Here is a 22,619-nt window from a genome sequence, read left to right on the forward strand (position 1 = left end):
GTTCTTAGCAAGGCATATTACTAATGATAATACATTTTATGATATATTTACGGTAGGAAATTTACAAAATATCTTCATGGAACATGATCTTTACTTAAACTCCTAACGATATTTGGCATTAAAAAATCGATAATTTTGACCCATACAATGTATTTTTGGTTATTGCTACAAATATACCCAGACATCCACTGTAATTACAGTGATATGTTTACAACAGTGACAGTGACACTGGCCCTCCAGGACCGAGTTTGGTGACCCCTTGTTAAAGGTGCAGTAAGCAATTTCTGAGAAATGCTGTTGATATTTGAAATCACCAAAACAAACACGCCCCTACCCAAAGGAATCACACCCCTATCTTGCCTCCGCCCCCACATTTCTGAACATGCTTTTCAACACAGGCACCTCCCCCATCACTACTGGACACGCCCCTTACTGGTGATTGGCTACAAGTGTGTTTTGGTGCTCGGTCCGATCCACTTCCAACAGCATTTCTCAGAAATCACTTACTGCACCTTTAAAACAGTATAATCCAAATATATGGGAATTTTATTTGCAATTCAAATGCATAAATCTAAAATTTAGGTCTAAATATTTTTGAGTGTTAAAATTAACTTGGATGTGCATTTATGTAATTGTAATATTTCATGTAATTGTAGCAGTTGCATATGCCATCCTTAAGTGTACTTTCCCAGCACAAACATTCTGTCATGTTTCCTCCTCATCTTTAGTTATCTGCAGTGAGTGAAGATGTGCCATGAGAGATACCGTGCAGTACAGGAAGGCAGCGCAGATGTAATCATCAAACAAATCTCCTGCCTTCTGTTATTTCCTGCCTTCCTTTGATCATTTTTCTACTAAATATGAATGGATGTTTACACACAAGATTATAATGAACGTTATAGACAATCTCTCTCACACACTAACACAGTACCGCCGCAGAAATGGTCAAAGCAAACGTTTGTAAACACTGTGGGGTGAATTTGCTAAAAAGTTTACATGCTAAATTATTATTAACGGAAAAATGCCAATAATCATAAAACAGTACAATTATGTGCTATCTGCTCTATGATATTTTCAGTGCAAACACTTTCCCACACTATAAGAAATAATTTTTCAAATACAACAAAGCATTTTACAAGAAAATAGCATTTCAGTCTTTCTACATCAAAAATTCAAGTTTAATTCAATGTCTTGCTTGCCGTTTCTTTGTAATTATAAACAATTTCTCAGTGAATTTTTTTACACCAAGTTTTTTCAGTGCATGCATATTAGGTTTATTATATCTTGCATCATATTCATAAAAACACTGTTTGCCTTAATTACACCAGCAGCAGAATGCATGTGCATATTAGTGAACATGGCAGCAGTAATTCATCAAATAATGATCAAATGATGGAGAAGAAAGTTATAAAAAGGCAACCATGTACAACACAAATAGTGCAAGCAAATAAGCTATGCTATTTGAGGACACATTTCAGGTAGAAAGATGGTCTAGAAAGTGTGATGGGTGTTATAAAACAGTTCCCCTTCAGGAACTCGATCTGCGTCGAGATCGCTTTGGGAACGCCCTTGCGTGACCGCGTTCTGAAGCACGTGTCAAATCCGTCCAATGGAGCAGCGAGACGTCACGAGCAGGGTGACGTAAGCACCAGAAAGCATAAAAGCGCATCCGGCCGGGCGCAAACCAGCTTCTGCTCTTCAGTAGCGCTCTGTGTATGTGTCTGTCTATTTTCTGTTGTCTGTCCGCACAAGCACTCATATATATAAAACAATGAGAAAGTCTATGGCGAGCGAACGGCATTACAAACGCTGTGTTTCTCCCTGCCCACGATATCTGGCGGCGGGGGATACACACGATTTGTGTGTCGTTTGTTTAGGAGCGGAGCATGCACGGTCAGCTTTCGAGCAGCTGATTGTCATCACTGCGAGCTGCTCTGGCTGCGCACGCTCCGCTCTCGCCTGGCCGTGTTTGATGAGAGCGGTCAGGCTCGCGGGTGGATTTAGCGGATGGATCCGAGACGGGCTCGTCCTTTTCTCGGTCCTCACCCGCTAGATCTGCGGCTCTCTCTCAAGGTTCGGAAGCCCGCGCTGCGGTTCCCCCCCCAGAGAGAGAGAGCCAGACGCTTCATCTATCTTCCTCCGAGGAGGTGGATGTGATGAGTGTCGAGACAGAGGAGACTGTGGACTCGCCACCACAGTCCCTCGCGTATGAGGTGTGATTCGTGATTATGGGGTGTGTTTCGTGCATTCGCCAAAATAAAATATCGTTTGGCCAGCCTAGAAACAGGACGCTCGTCCTAAAAATAATTAGACGAGCGTTTTCTGAATCCAGATCACAGCCTTCACGACGGGGGCCTTCCGTTTTCCCCGATCTCCATGCTGAGGTGTCAAGATTGTGGGAGAAACCGTACTCATCCCGTATTACAGCCCCACAGTCTCGAATTATTCAAAAGAACATCGTGGGGCTGAATGATAAGGTATATGGGGCGATGCCAGTGGTGGAGCAGACGCTTGCGAGCTATCTCTCCCCATCCTCAGCATCGTCCCTGAAGGCCCCGAAGCTTCCCACCAGGCCCGTTAGGCTTACATCGAGTCTGGTTGGGAAAGCTTATACGGCGGCAGGTCAGGCTGGTGCATGTTTGCACACCATGGCGGGGTTACAAGCATACCAGGCTGACCTGCTCAGGGGTGGGGCTGCTGAGCGGGAGCAGCCCCAGCCGTCAGGCTCCTCATATCGCCAGTCACAAAAACAGAGCGTTGCAACCCGTACCCCTCCGCAAAAAGAACGGGGGTCGGGGCGACGCTCTCAGTCAGGGTCCTCTAGACCGAAGACGGATCTGCGGACCGTTATTTTGTCGAAGAGGACCTCGACTAAGCGGTCCTGACGCCAACATCGTCAGGCCCCTGAGGGCAGCCCCACCTGGGGCGGAAAGGATAACACCTCAGTATACGGTGCCCAATCCTCCTCAGTGCCCTCACGGAGGCTTATTGATACCCCTGCCACCCTCGGTGCTTCAGGGCTCAGTGAGCTCCGACGAGTGAAATTCCCAGCTGCCGCCCGGCAACGGTACGGCACGGGAGAGCTCACCCCCTCGAGAGAGAGGGTGCTACAGCAGTCAGGTCGGTTGTTCCCTGCCGGTCATCCGCTTCAGGGCACCGAACTGGCTCCTCGAATAACACCGGAGGCCAGCCTCGAGCGGCTGGTTCCCTTAGTAGATTTTCTGGTAGCGTGGAAACTTCTACCAAATATCTCAAAATGGGTCCTGCAGATTGTAGAGAAGGGTTACAGAATCCAGTTCGGTTCTCGTCCTCCTCGTTTCAACGGGGTCATCCCCACACTAGTGGGCCCCGAGCAGGCTCTGGTAATGGAACAAGAAGTAGATACTCTCTTGAGGAAGGGTGCGATAGAACGTGTTCCGCCTCTCGAGAGAGCATCCGGGTTCTACAGCTGTTACTTCATCGTTCCGAAGAAGGATGGGGGGGTTGCATCCGATCTTAGATCTCCGTCTTCTGAACAGCGCTATCAAACTGCTTCAGTTCAAGATGCTCACTATCAAGCAGATAGTATCTCAAATCCAGTCCGAGGACTGGTTTGTTACGATAGATCTCAAAGACGCTTATTTCCATGTTTCCATCCTTCCTCAACACTGGAAGTTCCTGAGGTTTGCTTTCGGGGGCGAAGCATACCAATATAGAGTTCTTCCCTTCGGCCTGTCACTCTCACCCCGCACGTTCACGAAGTGTGTGGATGCTGCTCTGGCTCCTCTGCGACTCCAGGGCATCCGCATACTCAATTACATCGACGATTGGCTAATACTAGCTCAATCGGAGCAGATGGCGGCTCGGCATCGAGATGTCGTCCTCGCCCATATGAGAGAGCTGGGGTTAAGACTAAACGCCAAGAAGAGTGTTCTTTCTCCACTACAGAGAACCACTTATTTAGGCGTGGTGTGGGACTCAACCTCGATGCAGGCACGTCTGTCTCCTGCTCGAATCGAGTCAATCCTCACGACAGTCACGAGAGTAAGAGAAGGCCAGTCACTCACTGTCAAACAGTTTCAAAGGCTGTTGGGCCTGATGGCAACGGCGTCCAACGTGATACCTTTTGGCCTGCTGTACATGAGACCCTTGCAGTGGTGGCTCAGAACCAAGGGATTTTCCCCGAGGGGGAATCCGCTTCGCATGATCAAGGTCACGCGGCGATGCTTACGTGCCTTAGACATGTGGAAGAAACGTTGGTTCCTGGTTCAAGGCCCGACGTTAGGGGCTCCTTGTCGTCGCGTAACGCTAACGACGGATGCCTCTCTCACGGGCTGGGGAGCGGTCATGAGTGGCCGCTCTGCCCAGGGTCTGTGGGAAGGCCATCATCTCTTTTGGCACATCAACTGCCGGGAAATGCTGGCCGTGTTTCGAGCTCTGACACACTTCCTTCCAGACCTAAGGGGGCATCATGTGCTTGTCCGCACAGACAACACATCGGTGGTCTCCTACATCAATCGGCAGGGGGGTCTGCGTTCGCGCCCCTTGTACAAGCTGGCGCGCCAGATCCTTCTGTGGGCTCAGGGGAAGCTCCTCTCTCTAAGAGCAGTTTACATCCCTGGGTATTTAAATCAGGGGGCAGATATCCTGTCGAGACAGGGGCTGAGGCCCAGGGGATGGAGGCTCCACCCCGAGTGGTGCAGACGTGGCCGAGGCTTCGTCTGTACGCTTTTCCCCCGATCGCTCTGCTCCCGGGAGTTCTGGAGAGGGCACGCCGGGATGGGGTCCGTCTGTTGCTAGTAGCCCCGTTCTGGCCGGCCCGAGTATGGTTCTCGGACCTGGTGTCCCTCCTCGACGGCTCTCCGCTGGAGATTCCGATCAGGAGGGACCTCCTCTCTCAGGCGGGGGGCACCATTCTTCACCCCCGCCCGGAGTTATGGAAGCTGTGGGCATGGCCCCTGAGGGGGCACAGCTCCTAGCATCTGGTCTCTCAAATGAGGTTGTTGAGACTATACTCCAGTCCAGAGCTCCCGCCACTAGGAAACAGTACGCCTTGAAGTGGAAACTTTTCGCTTCATGGTGCAGACAGCGACTGCAGGACCCAGTCAACTGCCCAATTGGTACAGTTCTGGAGTTTCTGCAGGAGCGATTCTCCGCAGGGTTATCTCCCTCCACTCTGAAGGTATACGTGGCGGCCTTAGCTGCTTACCACGCCCTTCTGGGTGGTCAATCATTGGGAAGACACCCACTTATCACTCGTTTCCTCCGTGGCACCCTGAGGCTGAGGCCGGTACAGCGCACTAAGGTGCCCTCATGGGACCTGGCTGTGGTTCTGGAGGGCTTATGCAATGCCCCCTTTGAACCCATAGAAGAAGTTTCGGTCAAGTTGCTCAGGCTCAAGACCATCTTTCTCCTCGCTATTTCCTCACTAAAAAGGATCGGGGATCTTCAGGCACTTTCTGTTTCGTGCCTGGAATTTGCTCCAGGCATGGTTAGGGCATTCCTTTACCCGAGGGCCGGGTATGTCCCTAAGGTGCCCACTTCTTCACCAGGGCCCATAGTACTTCAGGCATTCTGTCCTCCTCCATTCCAGGAAGCAGGCCAAGAAAGGCTTAATCTGCTCTGTCCAGTTCGAGCACTGGACGCTTACGCACACAGAGCTGCCCCGTGGCGTAAGGCAGATCAGCTTTTTGTTTGTTTTGGTCCGCCAAAGAAAGGATCTCCGGCGACCAAGCAGACTATGAGTAGGTGGGTGGTCGAGGCCATCTCACTAGCCTACGAGTCCTCTGGCCTCCCGTCACCTATGGGGGTCAGAGCGCACTCGACCAGGAGTATGGCGGCCTCCAAGGCTTTCAGCTTGGGTGTGGCCTTGCAGGACATTTGTGCTGCGGCGGGCTGGTCCTCTCCGCACACTTTTGTCCGCTTTTACAACCTGGACCTGGCATCTACCCCAGGTTCCCAAGTTCTCTCTTCGTGATGTGCTCATAGGATACACACACAGGCAGGGACTTGGTAGTATGGCGCAGTGGGTATTCTCGTTCCCAAAGCGATCTCGACGCAGCTCGAGTTCCTGAAGGGGAACGTCTCTAGGTTACGTATGTAACCATGGTTCCCCGAGGGAACGAGACGCTGCGTCTCTTTGCCATACTCCCTGCATCCCTGCAGGCGCTACTTCATCGAAGCTGGTTTGCGCCCGGCCGGATGCGCTTTTATGCTTTCTGGTGCTTACGTCACCCTGCTCGTGACGTCTCGCTGCTCCATTGGACGGATTTGACACGTGCTTCAGAACGCGGTCACGCAAGGGCGTTCCCAAAGCGATCTCGACGCAGCGTCTCGTTCCCTCGGGGAACCATGGTTACATACGTAACCTAGAGACAATTTCCTTTAGCTGAGGACAGCTTTTTAAAGAAGAATGAGATGACAATCCTTAAAGAGAGAGAGATAACTACTATGATTGTGGTGTTACCTTGAGATGGAGGAAGGTCAGTCAGAAATGGCTTGGAATGACAAAGCAAGGGTAGGACCATTGATGAGCAGATGAGTTGACAGGAATCTTTACACTTCAAAATCTTTCTCCTCTCCAGGAGATTGCAGAATTGTGAGTTAACAGCCATGGAAACCCCAGAATCAATGGATTAGATACAACAATTGAATCATCTCCTGGTGCAAGGCCCCACCTGTAGAGAGATGGACTTGGTAACCTCCTGCCCACAGTGGCTGTCCATCTAGCTCTGTAACACACAATGGGAGTAAAGTATCAATAAACAGACTACACCGTATCAATTATATATTGCATCAATATACTTTTCTGCAGAGCCTGAATCAACTAAAGCCTGTGCAGTTGCCTGGTTAGTGCCATAGGAAGCAATTACAAGAAAAGTAAGACATTTATTAGAAACTGAACTTATCAAAGTGTGTGGAGCAGCAGACAAACCAACAAGGGCAGGAGGGCATACAATGACCAGCATTACCACAGTTAATGCAGCCCCAAACAATTCACAGTTAGTAAGTCACACAGTCACAGCGTGTGCTGTGAGTTTAACCTGCTTATTTCACTACGACTCCGTATCCAGTTTAAGTTGCATACATTCTGTTCTTGCATTGATGTTACGATTGTAGCAGTTTTGCACTTTGATAGTCAGTTCGAGATAATATAACTATATAACTATATTTTATTATTGGCAAGTATTGACATCACTGTGGACTTCAGCCTGAGATAATGCCCTAATGTACTCCAAAAAAAAAAAAAATCAGAATATGTGAAAGACTGGAATTTCCTTTAGCTGAGGACAGCTTTTTAAAGAAGAATGAGATGACAATCCTTAAAGAGAGAAAGATAACTACTATGATTGTGGTGTTACCTTGAGATGGAGGAAGGTCAGTCAGAAATGGCTTGGAATGACAAAGCAAGGGTAGGACCATTGATGAGCAGATGAGTTGACAGGAATCTTTACACTTCAAAATCTTTCTCCTCTCCAGGAGATTGCAGAATTGTGAGTTAACAGCCATGGAAACCCCAGAATCAATGGATTAGATACAACAATTGAATCATCTCCTGGTGCAAGGCCCCACCTGTAGAGAGATGGACTTGGTAACCTCCTGCCCACAGTGGCTGTCCATCTAGCTCTGTAACACACAATGGGAGTAAAGTATCAATAAACAGACTACACCGTATCAATTATATATTGCATCAATATACTTTTCTGCAGAGCCTGAATCAACTAAAGCCTGTGCAGTTGCCTGGTTAGTGCCATAGGAAGCAATTACAAGAAAAGTAAGACATTTATTAGAAACTGAACTTATCAAAGTGTGTGGAGCAGCAGACAAACCAACAAGGGCAGGAGGGCATACAATGACCAGCATTACCACAGTTAATGCAGCCCCAAACAATTCACAGTTAGTAAGTCACACAGTCACAGCGTGTGCTGTGAGTTTAACCTGCTTATTTCACTACGACTCCGTATCCAGTTTAAGTTGCATACATTCTGTTCTTGCATTGATGTTACGATTGTAGCAGTTTTGCACTTTGATAGTCAGTTCGAGATAATATAACTATATAACTATATTTTATTATTGGCAAGTATTGACATCACTGTGGACTTCAGCCTGAGATAATGCCCTAATGTACTCCAAAAAAAAAAAAAATCAGAATATGTGAAAGACTGGAATTTCCTTTAGCTGAGGACAGCTTTTTAAAGAAGAATGAGATGACAATCCTTAAAGAGAGAAAGATAACTACTATGATTGTGGTGTTACCTTGAGATGGAGGAAGGTCAGTCAGAAATGGCTTGGAATGACAAAGCAAGGGTAGGACCATTGATGAGCAGATGAGTTGACAGGAATCTTTACACTTCAAAATCTTTCTCCTCTCCAGGAGATTGCAGAATTGTGAGTTAACAGCCATGGAAACCCCAGAATCAATGGATTAGATACAACAATTGAATCATCTCCTGGTGCAAGGCCCCACCTGTAGAGAGATGGACTTGGTAACCTCCTGCCCACAGTGGCTGTCCATCTAGCTCTGTAACACACAATGGGAGTAAAGTATCAATAAACAGACTACACCGTATCAATTATATATTGCATCAATATACTTTTCTGCAGAGCCTGAATCAACTAAAGCCTGTGCAGTTGCCTGGTTAGTGCCATAGGAAGCAATTACAAGAAAAGTAAGACATTTATTAGAAACTGAAGGATGGGGGGTTGCGTCCGATCTTAGATCTCCGTCTTCTGAACCGCGCTATCAAACGGCTTCGGTTCAAGATGCTCACTATCAAGCAGATAGTATCTCAAATCCAGTCTGAGGACTGGTTTGTTACGATAGATCTCAGAGACGCTTATTTCCATGTTTCCATCCTCCCTCAACACTGGAAGTTCCTAAGGTTTGCTTTTGGGGGCGAAGCATACCAATATCGAGTTCTTCCCTTCGGCCTGTCACTCTCACCCCGCACTTTCACGAAGTGTGTGGATGCTGCTCTGGCTCCTCTGCGACTCCAGGGCATCCGCATACTCAATTATATCGACGATTGGTTAATACTAGCTCAATCGGAGCAGATGGCGGCTCGGCATCGAGATGTCGTCCTCGCCCATATGAGAGAGCTGGGGTTAGTGTTCTTTCTCCACTACAGAGAACCACTTATTTAGGCGTGGTGTGGGACTCAACCTCGATGCAGGCATGTTTGTCTCCTGCTCGTATCGAGTCAATCCTCACGCCAGTCAGGAGAGTAAGAGAAGGCCATTCACTCACTGTCAAACAGTTTCAAAGGCTGTTGGGCCTGATGGCAGCAGCGTCCAACGTGATACCTTTTGGCCTGCTGTACATGAGACCCTTGTATTGGTGGCTCAGAACCAAGGGATTTTCCCCGAGGGGGAATCCGCTTCGCATGATCAAGGTCCACGCAGCGATGCTTACGTGCCTTGGACATGTGGAAGAAAAGTTGGTTCCTGGTTCAAGGCCCGATGTTAGGGGCTCCTTGTCGTCGCGTAACGCTAACGACGGATGCCTCTCTCACGGGCTGGGGAGCGGTCATGAGTGGCCGCTCTGCCCAAGGTCTTAACCTAGACCTGGTATCTACCCAAGGTTCCCAAGTTCTCTCTTCGTGATGTGCTCATGAGATACACACACAGGCAGGGACTTGGTAGTATGGCGCAGTGGGTATTCTCGTTCCCAAAGCGATTCTCGACGCAGCGTCTCATTCCCTCGGGGAACCATGGTTACATACGTAACCTAGAGACGTTTTTTAATTATTTTATGAAAAAACATTTACCTCAGTATCTCTAGCTTACAGTTTGGACTTTTCAGTCCATCAGAGAGCAGCTTCACTCCTGAATCCTGCAGGTCATTGTTACTCAGATCCAGCTCTCTCAGGACAGAGTTTGGGGATTGTAGAACTGTTGACAAACTCTCACAGCACTGAGCAGTGAGATTACATGAGGAAAATCTAAACAAGAAAAACAGAGCCATTGCATACATAAAAAATCTTTACAATATGATTTTTTGTGAATAAGTTAATGCAAAATAAATAAATAAACAAAAATAAATAATAAAAGTGTTTGAAAACAAACCCCAGTATCTCCAGCTGACAGTTTGGACTTTTCAGTCCATCAGAGAGCAGCTTCACTCCTGAATCCTGCAGGTCATTGTTACTCAGATCCAGCTCTCTCAGGACACAGTTTGGGGATTGTAAAACTGATGACAAACTCTCACAGGACTGAGCAGTGAGATTACATAAGGAAAATCTAAACAAGAAAAACAGCCATTGCATACAGAAAAAAACCTTAACAATACGATTTTTAGTGAATAAGTTAATGCAAAATAAATAAATAAATAAAAATAAATAATAAAAGTGTTTGAAAACAAACCCCAGTATCTCCAGCTGACAGTTTGGACTTTTCAGTCCATCAGAGAGCAGCTTCACTCCTGAATCCTGCAGGTCATTGTTACTCAGATCCAGCTCTCTCAGGACACAGTTTGGGGATTGTAAAACTGATGACAAACTCTCACAGGACTGAGCAGTGAGATTACATAAGGAAAATCTAAACAAGAAAAACAGCCATTGCATACAGAAAAAAACCTTAACAATACGATTTTTAGTGAATAAGTTAATGCAAAATAAATAAATAAATAAATAAACAAAAATAAAGTTATCAAAAACAAACCTCAGTATCTTCAGCTTACAGTTTGGACTCTTCAATCCAAGAGAAAGCAACTTCACTCCTGAATCCTGAAGGTCATCGTTAATAAAGTCCAGCTCTCTCAGGACAGAGTTTGAAGATTGTAGAGCTGATGACAGACTATCACAAGACTGAGCAGTGAGATTACACCTATGTAGCCTGCGTAGAGAGAAAAAAGACAAATAGTGACACTGATGTTCTTATCAGGTAGGGTTTATAATCTGAAGCACAGAGGCAGGAGGTTTTTCTAGTGAAGCCCGAGAGATGATGTTAATTGGTGTGGTGAAGAACGGATAATGTGTCTAATTCCAGAGTCTCTAGTAGCCTACTGAACAAGTGCTGAGTTCAGTTTGATCAGGGGTTCATGGAGTTTATCATTGGGCAGCTGGACAATTACATGACAGGAAAGGCATCAAATCCTTTTATTCTTTGTTAATAGCTGAGCAGTGTTCCAAATTTTCCTCTCCAGCTATATAGTAGCAACAGATATGAGCTTACAAAAGCACTTCCTGCAAATTTAAACTAACTAAAGATCTTTTTCATAGTTTCAATGATAATTTTAGTTTTATCCATGGGCGTCGGAACCATTGTATATGGGTGGGACAAGACCCACCCCCTTTTTTTATTGAACCCACTCATTTTTACCATCTCTAATTCAGCTCATATGCCTGTTCACTTTTCAGAGCGACGTCAGTTAAATCCATTCCACTTGAGGAATACCGTAATAAATTAAACTCCATTCTGCGTTTTAGCTACAGCCTTGACTTCCACGCTGCTGCTTCCTTAAATCCATTCCACTTGGTTCTTTCAGAGTCCATATAAATTAAACTCCATTCCGTGTTTTCACTGCTCACGCCTGCTGCACTCCCGATACACGGAAAGATAAATAAAGCATTGTAGCATATCTGCCGCTCAGGTGGGTCTGGCTGTGTGCTCACATACGGTCACTAAACAAGCTGCTATTAAAGAGAATGCTCATCATTTGCTCATCAATGAACCCACCCACATTTTTGCTGCTTCTGACGCCCATGGTTTTATCCCATATACACATTTTCTTGTCCATTCCAGTGCTAAATATTTATGGATCACAATCTTTGGTGTTGGTTGTATCACTGGTGTTTCATTGTGTCATTGGGGTTACATCAAGAGATGAGCCACTGGGCTTCAGCTTACTAACAATATCTTGTAGTGTGGAAAGGGAAATAATTTCAAATTGGATCAAAACTACAGGACTAATATTCCACAAAGAAATTAAGAAACATTTTAAACATACAGTATGAGACAACGTAACCATGATGTTATTTACAGAGGGTTTCACAACAGTGTTTTTAGTGCTAAAGAGAGTTCTTGGGTTTTTGCAGCTCCTCTTAATGAGGTCAGTGGAAATGTTTGACTTTTCATCTTATTATGAGAAAGTAGTAAGATGGCAGAGTCCCTTGGTATCTCATATGATATCTGAAGTTGTTTTCCATTTTCTCTTCACCCTTCTGTCAGAGTTAGCCAGTGTTCAGACTTAGGTTTATGGTGTTTTGCCTTTAATGAAGCAATTTCATCTGGAATGATTATACAAGCTAAAAGGTCAAAAGTCAGGCATGAAACTACAATACTTTATTCACTAAACACTTCAAATGCAACTTATTTTCAATGAAACATCAACATTAACTACAGCTAACCTTTGTTAATTTTTAATAAGAACTTTTGTAGATGTATGAAAGATAAGTCAAACTGGTTTATAATGAGTAAAGGATGTAATGATTATTTGTAGCAACCTGTGTGTGTTATTTCAAGAGAGCACCATAAATGTGTTGTTTTACTTTTTTACTTTATATTCATTTATTCGTCTTTTTTTCCATCCATTTATAATCACTTGTCATTTAATTATTTTATTATTCTATTTAATTATGTAATCATTTATAATAATTATTCAAACTATTTTTCTTATTTGTGTGTTTGCTTCTGTTTCTTGTGTTTCCTTTCAGTTTAGTTTTATTAATCCCCTTGTTAGTTTCCTAGGTTTTTAATTAATCCCACCTGTGTTTAGTTAAGTTCTAAGTGTCGAAACGCTCACTGTTTTCTTCATTCCTTCGTCAGAATGTTGTGATTTAGTGGTGATTCAGAACACAGAAGCACGGCTCATTTATTGTTCCTTGGTGGTGGAACTATAGCTTTTTTTGTAACTTAATACTTGTTAATTTCACAAATAATGCCAAAATTAAAGTTAAGAGATGTTGTTTAACAATATGCTATAATCGAATGTGACCAACTTTGTGGAGTTTAAATGTAATTTACCCACCATGTGCATCGCATGGCTGACAACATATTTTTGACTCAAATGTGGTTGAATCTCTTATTTCTGTTTGCTCTTTTAGATACATGTATAAATGCCCACTGTCGCCAGAGGATATCTCTCTCTCCTTGTTGTGTTACAGGTATGTTTATATGTTCGAATCTTGTTTGTTAAAATTGTTTTATTAAAACAGATCCATGCTGTGGTGTTTATTTAAAGCACCAACAGAGAAGTTTATCCGATACTGAGAGGGGATACATGTGTATGTGTATAAATGCCCACTGTGGCCAGAGGATATATCTCTCTTCTTGTTGTGTTATAGAAATAAAACGTAACGTAATGAAACGTAGTTCTCCGTGTCCGCCTGTGATTTGAGTGATGATGGTTAAAAACATTACATGCATATAACTTTTCACCTTTTACAATTACTCACTCTGGTTATGTAATGATTTTTTTTATTAGCATTAGTACAGTAACTATGCATATGATTTGACAGTGCTTTCATTAATGAGCAAGATAATGACTATACATAATGACAGAGAGATAAAGATTTAAACATGGATAAATTAAACTACACTGAACAAAATTATAAACGCAACACTTTTGTTTTTGCCCCCATTTGTCATGAGCTGAACTCAAAGATCTAAGACTTTTTCTATGTATTTCATGGGGTCGGTGGGCATGTGACATAACCTCAAGACTTTCAATTCTCTCCTCTGTCCCCCTCCACCACCTCCCACCACTTCTGTAACAGCTGATGATTTCGCCACATTCTTCACAGACAAAAACAGAACAATCAGTAGTCAATTCTCAGCCCCACACACACAGGATTTCAAACCAGCCGTCTCCAGCCATCATACAACATGCGTGAGGTGGATGGATTATCTCGGCAAAGGAGAAGTACTCACTAACACAGATTTAGACAGATTTGTGAACAATATTTGAGAGAAATAGGCCTTTTGTGTACATAGAAAAAGTCTTAGATCTTTGAGTTCAACTCATGAAAAATGGGGCAAAAACAAAAGTGTTGCGTTTATAATTTTGTTCAGTGTATATATACAAATACATGCATATGGGGCCCAATGAAGTCACACCTAGGCTACCTAACTGGGACCCAACCAGTTTGTCCTCAGTTTCCATGAAGGCACCGCCTGGGTTGTTCTAATGGGCTGATAAAATTAATGCTGGGTACACACTAAAAGATTTTTTAAATCTTATAAGATTGGAATGCTGATTCTCTGATAATTTTCAAGCGACAGCTGAAAACTCATCTCTTTCGAAGCTACTTGACTTCATCATAAAAAAATAAATTAAAAAAAATTATATCCCTTTACTTATTCCTTCTCTTTCTAGCTTGTACTTATTTGAACAATGTCTAGAAACTTGGTATTACAAGCACTTCCTGTATCTGTTTGCCTCTTTAAGAAGAATCGCTTTATGTATCCCCCAATTGTAAGTCGCTTTGGATAAAAGCGTCTGCAAAATGACTAAATGTAAATGTAAATAACCGGTGTTGCGGCTTAACAACGGTATCACCGTCAGCACCATCTATCGCGGCAAGCCTAGTGTGTACCCAGCATAACACTACTGAGTATTATATAATCCACACTGCATAGTCTTAAAAGAAACCCTAAAGCAAACAAATGCTACTGATACATTCACATTACAATATACAAAGGGTATAGTTATGAAACAGTAAATGAGAGAATGTTAAAGTCAAACCTCAGTATCTCCAGCTGACAGTTTAGACTCTTCAGTGCATCAGAGAGCAACTTCACTCCTGAATCCGTCAGGTCATTTACACTCAGGTCCAGCTCTCTCAAATTGGAGTTTGATGATTGTAAAGCTGAACACACAGTTTCACAGTGCTGAACAAAAGGCCAACATCCTGCAATTCTGTAACAAAGAATAACATGCAATGAGGAGATGGATGGATAAAGTCATGTTTTCTGTATTCTGTGCATAACAATAAAATATTACTTTTATTGATCACATATCTAATATCCTATGCAAAATATCCTAATATCCTATGTTTGTTGGCAACATTCATTCATGAAGTGCTTTATGTCTAACTGAAATGTATCTGTTATGCATTTACACTGAAACAGTATGAACATAGATTGTCTCTCAAAGCAATGACATTTTTTGTGCAAGGATTCTTCACTGGTCATCAAGGCACACTTTGACATTAACGTTCACACAAACCTCAACAATGGAAACAATAAAACATTCAGATAAACAGATCAACTTTGAACATCACAAAAGAACTGCAATGCATGCTGGGAGCCATGGATGAGTTTTGTACTATGGAAGCGCCCATCATGACCTGCAGCGCGATAATTTTTGTTGATGGTCACCATTGTTGAGTTTCACAAGCTGATTGTTGATGTTTGTGCATGTTTAATGCAGTACTTCAGTAATGCAGTGACTTTTCGTGCACAGCAATATCATCAGATTATTGTCAGATTACAATCATCCTTCAGATTATCTGATTGTCACAACACTGCTGGATCTCATGCTGTATCAGACTGTAGCACAAAATTTAAGTGTGTTCATGACACAACCCACCTATAATCATCGATTAAACTTTGCATATCATTCGATCAAAAAGCTGCTTTTTAAAGTAATGCATTACATTTTTGCGTTTCTCCATAAAAGTAACTAATTGTATTACTTGGTTACTTTTTATGGAACTTTTGCATTACTTTTTGTGACCTGGGCTTGGCTAGCTTAGGCTATTTGTTATATTTTTGGTATATGCATGTACATCAATTTCTCTCAACATGGGACAGGTGACACATCAGTCAATAAAAGGGAAAACAAAGGAATTTATTTGAAAAAGTAACAGATATTCAGTTGTAAATTTAAAAGTAATGTGTTACTTTACTTTAATAATCATACTTTAATAGTAATTAGTAATCTGATTACGTAACTTTCATTACTTGTAATGTGTTACCCAAACACTGTTTCTATTTGCTTCCTTTGGAAAACTAGTATAAAGGTCACACACACCTGACAATCATATATAGGTGCATACGATAAAAAAAGACAGTCTTTTAGAAAAAAAAGAAGAAATCCCACACTCTAAAACTTGTATACAAGTTTCTGGAGCAATTCTTATTTGTTAGTGGTGGTACAGCAACTGTGGCGACTGGACAGGATGTCTCCATTCCCTCCTTCAGGGATACCACCGCTAACAAATAAGAATTGCTCCAGAAACTTGTATGCAAGTTTTAGAGTGTGGGATTTCTTCTTTGTTAGCGGTGGTACAGCAACTGTGGCGACTGGACATGACGTCTCCTTTCCCACCTTCAGGGAATGAGGGTTACATACGTAACCGAGACGTTCCCTTTCAGTCGGTCACTCTCCACGTCATGTCGGTGATGACTGACGAATTGGGATCCCTACCAACGCACCACAGGTGTTGCCCCCTCCAGTGGCCTGTGTAGGCCCCTTGACCCTTCCTATAAGGCAGACGATAGGACCGGGCTCTACACAGAGAAGGTTGACCACTGCTGTTCCTCGCAACCCAACAGTAGGACTTGGATAACACTGGGAAAGCATGCCCTTCCATTTGGAAGAGGACACACTGCAGAGTCACCTCCTCCCAGAGGGGGTTAAGTGACATTTACTCACGTGGAGTAACCCCGTAGGGCCCTACTGCACATGGAAGTCTCTGAGATGGATCAGGCTGCATCATTTAGAGACAGCAGAACGTGGTCTGCCAGGGGAAACACGGCCCTAGTAACTGTACTGTGGACATACACATATGGGATCCTAACAGGGTCAATCATATGGGCACTAGCCTCGCACCAGATTTCAGGAATTCATTGGCTGAAGGGCCTGGCGCCGGATGCTCCGCCACGTCTGGCCACCGGAGTGCTGGAGGACTCGACAGGGTTTTCCCGGTTAGGGAACTCTCTGGAGAATCAGGTGTTAAGGATGCCGCAAGCAGACTCTGAACCGGGCCTCTCAGTGCCACTACCTGTTTGAGGTGAGAACACAGGAGGAAACCGTCTCGACACGTAGGCTATAGAACCTCGCGAATGTGTTAGAAGTTGCCCAGCCTGCAGCTCTACAAATATCTGCTAGCGAGGCACCACGAGCCAGCGCCCAGGAGGATGCGACACCCCTAGTGGGTGAGCATGCAGCCTGAGCGGGCAGGGCACACCTTGTGCTTCATAGGCCAAGGTGATGGCATCCACTATCCAGTGGGCCATCCTCTGCTTGGAGACAGCCTTCCCCTTCTGCTGTCCACCATAACAGACAAAGAGCTGCTCTGAGATCTATCCATGTACTGTCGCAGTGTGCGTACAGGACAGAGCAAAGCTAGGGCTGGGTCTGCCTCCTCCAGGGGCAGCGCTTGCAGGTTTCACTACCTGGTCCCTGAAGGGAGTGGTAAGAACCTTGGGCACGTAGCCAGGCCAGGGTCTCAGTGTTGCACTGGAATCAGCCGGCCCAAACTCAAGGCACGATTCGTCGACCAAAAATGCCTGCTGGTCCCCCACCCTCTTGATCGAGGCCAATGCAATCAGGAGTAGAGTTTTCATAGAAAGAAACTTCAACTCGACTGACTCCAAAGGCTCGGAGGGGGCAGTTTGTAGGGCTCTTAGCACCAATTCCAAATCCCAAGAGGGTAGGGAGGAAGGCCTAGTAGGATTTAACCTCCTGGCCCCCCTAAGAAACCTGAGGACCAGATCGTGCTTCCCCGACCGACCTCCCCTCTATGGGGTCGTGGTGGGCGGAAATAGCAGCAACGTAAACCTTAAGGGTGGAGGGGGACAGCCCTCGCTCCAACCCAAGCTGCAAGAAGGAAAGCACGCCTCTGATTGAACATCTCCGGGGGTCCTCCTGGTGAGAGGAACACCATTCGACGAACAGGTTTCACTTCAGCATATAGGCCCGTCTTGTGGACGGAGCTTGTGCTGAAGCGATAGTGAGAGCTACCTCCTGGGGTAGGTCACCTAGAACCTCTGCGTCCCATCCAGGGACCACACATGGAGTTTCCACAGGTCCGGACGCGGGTGCCAGAGGGTGCCCCGTCTCTGAAAAAGCAGATCCTTTCTCAGAGGAATCGGCCAGGGAGGGGCTGTCGCGAGGAGCATGAGTTCCGGGAACCAGGTCCTGCTGGGCCAATATGGAGCCACTAAAAAGACCTGCTCCTCGTCCTCCCTGACCTTGCACAGTGTCTATGCGAGCAGACTCACTGGGGGGAATGCATATTTGCACAGACCCCGGGGCCAGCTGTGTGCCAGTGCATTCGTGCTGAGCGTTGCCTTGGTAAGGGAGTAGAACCAATGGCAGTGGGTGGTTTCTGGAGATGCAAACAGGTCTACCTGAGCAACTCCGAACCGACTCCAGATCAGCTGGACCACCTGGGGGTGGAGTCTCCACTCCCCTGGAAGTGCTGCTCGTGACAGCTCGTCGGCTGCCCGATTGAATACTCCTGGGATGTGGATGGTGCGAAAGGACCTCAGATGCTTCTGACTCCAGAGGAAGAGGTGGCGGGCGAGTTGCGACATGCTACTGGAGCGTAAACCGCCTTGCCGGTTGATATACGCAACGGTCGCAGTATTGTCTGTACGGACCAGCACGTCCCTGCCCCAAAGGCTCCCTCTGAGGTGGCTCAGGGCAAGGCGCACTGCCAGCAACTCGAGACAATTGATATGCCAACGCAGTTGGGGCCCCGTCCATACCCCTGACACTGCGTGCCCATTGTACGTGGCTGCTCAGCCGGTGGCCGAGGCATCCGTGAACACCACAGCATGCCTGGATACCTGTTCCAGGGGCACTCCTGCACGAAGGAACAAAGGATCTGACCACGGGCTGAAGGTTCTGTGGCAGGCCAGTGTAATCTGAACCCCGGTGAGTACCGCGTAGCCATGCCCACCTCGGGACTCGGCCATGGAGCCAGTGCTGAAGCAGTCTCATATGGAGCAGACTGAGCGGAACTACCACCGCAGCTGCAGCCATATGCCCCAGGAGCCTCTGAAAGAATTTCAGTGGGACCACCGTCCTGCCTGATAAAATCTTGAGGCAGTTCAGCACTAACTGAGCACGTTCCTGGGTGAGGCATGCTGTCTGGCTGACCGAGTCCAACTCCATGCCGAAAAAAGAGATCCTCTGTGTTGGCACGAGTTTGCTCTTTTCCCAGTTGACCCGAAGACCCAACTGGCTGAGGTGTCTGAGCACCAGGTCCCTGTGTGCGCACAACTGATCCCAAGACTGTGCTAGTATAAGCCAGTCATCAAGATAGTTGAGGATGCCTGAGGGGAACAAGAGCCCCCTCCGCAACCTTCGTGAAGACACGGGGAAACAGGGACAGCCCTTAAATGTTTAAATGGTAGAGTGTATGTGGCAGCAGGACAGGCTGACAATGGCTGTGTTGCAGGCTTACCAAGCAAATCTGCCGAAGGACCTGGACCAGGGGCAGGAGCTTTCCCCTGAAGCGGTAGCTGAGCTGCACCGCACTTTAGATTTGGCTCTCTGCGCCACAAAAAAACCCGCTGCCATGATTGGTTGCTCAATGGCAGCGATGGTGGTCAAGGCTGAACTTGGCCAACATTGGAGAGAAAGAGATCTTTCTCCTTGATGCACCAGTTCTGCCTTCTGAGGTTTTTTGTATTTCCGTTGAAAAGGTGGTCGAGAAGTTCAAGGAGGTAAATGAGCAGGCAGCAGCATATAAGACATTTATATACCAATCCTCTAGGGCAGGGGTGTTTAATTCAGTTCCTGGAGGGCCACTGTCCTGCAGAGATTAGCTCCAACCCTAATTAAACACACCTGAACCAGCTAATCAAGGTCTTCAGGATTACTAGAAACTTCCTGGCAGGTTTTTTGTAGCTAGTTGGATAGCGAGACTTGTTTGAGTATGAGCCAGTCGTCGAGATAGTTGAGGATGCGCACCCCCCTGTTCTCTCAAGGGAACAAAGGCTGCCTCCACGACTTTGGTGAAGATGCGAAGCGACAGGGACAGCCCGAAGGGCAGGATCTTGTACTGATATGCCCGACTCTCGAATGCGAACCGCAGGAACGGCCTGTGCCGCGGGAGGATCGAGACATGAAAGTACCCGTCCTTCAGGTCGATTGCTGGCTGCAAACCTTGGGGACGGATGCACTCGAAAATGCGTTTCTGCGTCAACATCTTGAATGGCATCTTGTGAAGCGCACGGTTCAAAACTCGCAGATCCAAGATCGGTCGTAACCCACCACTTTTCTTGGGCAAAATGAAGTAAGGGCTCTAAAACCCCGACCTCATATTGGCTGGAGGGACCGGCTCTATCACGTCCTTTGCCAGCAGGACTGCGATTTCCGCATGCAAGACAGGGGCATCGACAGCCTTGACTGAAGTGAACCGGATGCCCCTGGACTTAGGGGGACGTCGGGCAAACTGAATCGCGTAGCCGAGTCTGATGGTCCGCAGGTGCCACCGAGACGGACTGGGGAGCGCTAGCCAGGCTCCGAGAGACCGTGCCAGCGGAACCAGCGGGGCTACCGACGTACCCGCGGTGGGGCAGCGTGGTAGAACACAGTGGGCAACACAACCGGGCCATCATCCCCGGAGAGAGAGTTCGCCCTCCGATGCTGCACCGTGACTCCCCTCACGGGCCTGTAAGTATTCATCAGGCCTAACTGGCAGTGCTTACAGAGCTTGTGGGGAGGCGCCTTCTGCCCTCCACGCCATGGCGTTACTGCAGGTCCATCAAGCCAAAGCCCTGAGAGACCTGTACGAGGAAGGCCACCTCTGGGTAACGGAGTCTTTTATGAAACTCCGAGATGGTCATGTCCCCACAAGAAGAACATACACCATCCACGAACGCTTCCTCAGCGTGCTTAACACCCAGACATGTGAGGCAGCGATCGTGACCATCCTGAGGCGCCAGGAAACGACCACATCCAGAAACACACATGTGAAAAGACATCTTTAAAAAGACGCAATCACCCGTGTTGCTCTTTTAGTGCTGAAGCACGCAGGGGAGCTGGTCACTGCACACTCCTGGTGTGGCTGTCTGCACAAAGACGATTTTTTTTTCTTCTGTGAGACCGTGACCACCGCTGATGTGCCGTAACACCCGCACTCGTTCCTGCAATCACTCAAGGGAAAGGAGAGCAGTAGTGAAGCACCACCGCTCGGCTCCGAAGCGAAAGGATGAATTAATGCAGTGCACCTGCTGCCTCTTATACCCACGCTGCGGGGTGTGGCAGCCAAATGCAAAATCCGCATGCCAATGTCCATTGGTTTGTTTAGTTACACTCAAAGTGGATTGGTCTCTCTGACGAGAAACTTAGTTTAGTACTCACATGCCGTGTGGCAGCTGCTTTCTGTGCGCGTGCTTTGGATGTGTGCGCTCAGAAAACACTATATCAGAAGTTTAAACCAAGTGTGCCGCACAAGTGCTGAAAAGTGAAGCCAAAACTTTTTGATCACCCCCAGGTGGCTGGACCCATTATAGGTCATTTTAGGTAGTTCTTAGCATGCTTATGTACTGTATGTTAAAGTGTTCTTTTTTCTAATAAGTTTGCTTTTAATTAGTTATTTGATGCTATAAAAACTGACGCCATTTTCGCAAGATGACAGCGGCCATACTGAGAATGTTTTGGCTTCACTTTTCTATAGTGGAAGAAAGTGGAGACGACGCGTCATCCATCTTTTTTACAGTCTATGGTTTAAACTGATATGGCTTTAAAACGCATAATTTCAGCGCGATAGACATGATAATCAAAACCAAACAGATGTTTTTTAACAGAGTATCTGAGGTACGAGCTGTAAAGGCTCCACCCTATACTGGAAAAGGGGGCGGGGAGCAGCAGCTCATTTGCATTTAAAGATACAAGCACCAAAACAGCGTGTTTCTGCCTCCACTCAAAATAGGCATTTTCAAAATGATATAATAAATTATCTGTGGGGTATTTTGAGCTGAAACTTCACAGACACATTCTGGGGACACCTGAGACTTATATTATATCTTGTAGAAAGGGCCCTTTAAATTTGAGTGGTGATGAAAAAAACACATCTGTCTAAAATAAAGACACACAAATGGTAGCAGTGGGTCCAGATCTCTTTCTTTGTTTCTTCCCTGACTCTAGATCAGGGTCGTAACAGCATGAATGATGTGTGCCACAAACACATTCTTTCAGCACAATCTCTGCTTGCAGATCATTACCTGTGTGATTCTGGCCAAATTACCGTGTGTAAATTTGTCCTCCGGTTAAAGAAAACTGTAGCATTTGAAACATTTGAAACTTATGTGTGTAAAGGTTACACAACTGAGGTTTAGTTAGTGTAATACGGTTTTGAAAAGTTTCAAAATGTTGATTTTGTACATTATTTTCTTAACTCTACAGACTGTCTTGGGTCAGTTTGATAATGTAAGAATCATTCATGACCCTTTGTGTTTAATTAAAAAGGAAGAATGATTAGTGATCGTCTCTAATTAATCTGATTAACTGAGCTCTCCATAAACACACGTATAAAGCCCTACAATTAATAAAGAAGCACATTACATATCACATATCTTCTTATTTAGTGGTACAGTATTGCATGATTTGTAGATTAGACTTTGAATAAACATTTGCAGTTAGTTTGTAAAGGTTTCATTACATGTTTGGTCTGTGTATTCATTGCATTTACAGTCTGACCAGCATGTGTCTCCATTAGTGTGTGTATTTTGTGCAGACC

The 22,619-nt window shown here is 45.7% G+C and overlaps 1 pseudogene; it reads right to left on the reverse strand.

Annotated features, from left to right (window-relative positions):
- The window catches only part of LOC107711453 (NACHT, LRR and PYD domains-containing protein 3-like), a 36,841-nt pseudogene that overhangs the window by 11,788 nt on the left and 2,434 nt on the right, over nucleotides 1-22,619 (reverse strand).

This window comes from Sinocyclocheilus rhinocerous, unplaced genomic scaffold (assembly GCF_001515625.1).
Source record: "Sinocyclocheilus rhinocerous isolate Xijiao unplaced genomic scaffold, SAMN03320098_v1.1 scaffold3375, whole genome shotgun sequence".
NCBI lineage: Eukaryota > Metazoa > Chordata > Actinopteri > Cypriniformes > Cyprinidae > Sinocyclocheilus > Sinocyclocheilus rhinocerous.